Source organism: Taurulus bubalis (genome assembly GCF_910589615.1).
Source record: "Taurulus bubalis genome assembly, chromosome: 17".
NCBI lineage: Eukaryota > Metazoa > Chordata > Actinopteri > Perciformes > Cottidae > Taurulus > Taurulus bubalis.
This window is the reverse complement of record NC_136605.1, coordinates 9717422-9720630: the sequence shown is the minus strand read 5'-3', so window position 1 is coordinate 9720630 and position 3209 is coordinate 9717422.

Genomic DNA, 3209 nt, shown 5'->3' with positions numbered 1-3209 from the left:
GTGATGATTATTGAGGCTCCTCCATGACAATTGGGGGGCAAGGACGGGAGAAACGTATATAGTCCTTATTGCATTGCAGAGCCGTTACTCCCTCAAGGTCAATGACTCTAATTTAGATACCATACATACCATATGTTCCTTAATACACTTCAGCATGGAGGCGCTGGGGCAGTAGGCCTCAGGAATCTAATAATCAGGGAGTGCAAAGTACAATAGACGAATTTGAGAGGAATAGTCTTATGAGCTCTCCACACAAATATAAAGGCTCATTTCAAAAGCAATATTTGTGTAATGTGCCTGGTTTGGGCCAGCCAGGGATTGTTGAAAGTCTACTCTTCTGTCTCCGAGTATTATACCCCTAATGTCACTTTACAATAATTAAGATTAATATTTATATATACATATATACATATATGTATATGTATACATGATTAGATTATTAAATGCTTTGTGCAGCATAAATTAATGATTACAGACGTCAGCAAAAATAAAAATAATATTGTGTTGAAATGAAGACAAATGGGTTTACTGAAATCATCTTTATTAGACATGTCATGTGAAATACCGTCATTAACCTCAGTAAATCATCAGTGCATCAGTAAACGTAACATAATTGATACATAAGTAACACATAATATATATGAGGTTTGGTGGTAAAACTGAGAAGAGCCTACGGTTGATGTATTTCTGAAATTACATCATTACTCCCCGTGGGTGTCATTTGCAGCCAATGTGATAAACAAAAACAGACAAACATATATATATATATATATATATATATATATATATATATATATATATATATATATATATATATATATATAAAACTGAAACGTTCCCCTGGGCTTTAACCTGACAGAGAATCTTGATAGTAGTGAGGAGAGGAACATATTGGCAACACGTGAATAAAGTAATATAACAACACTAATGTGAAGGCTGACTCAACCAAGGCAGAAGAACATGAGCACAGAAGGGTTGGCCACGAAGTTATAAAGAAGATAGGGTCAAACATAACATAACACATTACAGTTGGAGCCAACAATGAGCTCACAGTGTTGTTAGAAAGGCAAACTCTACACCTGTATTACGCTCAACACTACAAAACCGTCCTGCCTCCATGTCTACGGATGTATAGGACTTGTGCACAGGTAACACATCTCCTCCTTGAAAGAGACATGCACGACCTTGGGTAGCATAGATATCATAATGCATTGGTTAGACTGATTGCAAATAGTGGGAGCTCTTGGAGTAGTGACGTTTTGTAGTAGGATCCTGAGCCAATAAAGGAGGAGAAACGGGGACTTCCACTTCTTGTCCATTTGTTTATCTCATTACACTTCCCCTCCTACAGGAGAGCTCCACTGGGGAAACCACCGTGGCTGGACCCGGCTCTTCTCCCTGAAACAAATGGCAGCTGGTACAAAACATGTACAGTTTATCAACGATAAATAATCGTATTAGTTTAGTCAAGTGAAATAGTGTGATGATTTCATATTTCCTATCATATTATAGACTGTAGCCGACATAAAGGGAAAGCTACACAGTCATTTCCAGGTAAAATCCTCCCTGTAGTGTTCTAATGCTGGAGCAAAATATCACATTTATAACATGCAATGAAACGCTCCCTTACCATTTGTCCATGATGGAAACCAGGGATGCAGGACAGGAAAAACACACATCCCCTGAATGACTGTGCTGCAACCGTTTGTGTGGCCGAGCAGGACGCTTCATCGTTATCATCATCATCATCACCATCATCATTATCATCACAGCAAGTAGATGATGTAGGAGAGAAAAACGAGGCCAATGATGGCGAAAAACATCAACATCAAAATGTCCACCATGATGGAAATAGTGGCAGAGACGGACGGTGTGGACGCGAGGAGGACACGCAGCTACAACGCAGCACTGGCGCCGGTGCAGGAGATCGGCTGAGATCGGAACCATTCGGAGGGAGCGAGAATCATCTCGACCCCACTCGGCTCGTGGACGTATAAATTAGACCCCGCCCCTAGCCGAAACTCAGAAGGCGAGATTGGGTTTTATTTTACCGCGTGTTTAGGCTTTCAGGTACATTTTTGACGACAAACTGCAAACTTTAATCCCTAATAAACCGCCCACCTACAGTATTTAAACGATTTGTTTGGGAACCGAAATGTGTCATTGTTAAGGGCGATACACAAACAGGAAGTATGACCTGACATGCAAACTTCCGGGTAGAAATGTCCCACCAGCTGGATGGTGATTTTCCTCCATTGTCGACAATGACAAAGAGTCTGATGTAACGTTCTACTTATTGCAACTGTTAATTCATTGGTCTGTAGCTACGTCACACTGGTCAAACTACATTCTCCATAACTGCCATTAAGTAGCATCAACACCTCATTATACATTTTATGAAGGTATGATTCTTTGTAGGACTTTTGCATTGTACTGCTAACGTTTTAGCTAGGTGTACCTAATAATCTGGCAACTGTGCCAGGACTAATCTTGCATAGTCTCACACAAACCATTTGGCCCCACTTTATTCTTAGAGAAATATCTCCCCAATATTGTTCTTTGAGTGACACATCTTGAATAAATACAGTAACACAAGAGAGAATAAATAGAATACTTGTATTACGGGTTCAAACTGAAAAACAGTCAGATAAATTAGAGCACAAAAACATGCAACACAAATACAATAACTACTGTGGCTCTGCATTGTGACCTTGTCTTGTAGAAATTCCCTTTTATTGTAGTTTATAGTGTTCACATGGTGCATATTCCTTAATTAAAAGGAGCGGTGAGTAGGATTTAGTGGGATAGGGCTGTGAGGCTGCAGATTGTATCCAACTCAACACCCCTCCGCTCACCCCTTCCTTTCCAAGAGTGACTGAGAACTCCGGTGGCCTTCGGGTGGCGTGAAGACGTTAAAGGCTCTCTTAAGCAGTGTTTGGTTTGTCCGTTCTGTGATCCTGTAGAAACACAGCAATGCAACATGGCAGACTCTGTGAAGAGAACTTTGTCTTTAATCAAATTACTGAAAACAAACTGAAATCTTTTTGCAATATAGTATTATTTCAGCACAAGTGCACAGGATAGGAACCTGAAGGTTAAAGGGCACTTGAGAAATGCCCTTCCCCCCCCCCCAACAAGTTGTCTGAAGGACTTTTACATTTGTCCCGCTATGCTGCTGCAAAACATTAGACACAGAACAAACAACAATC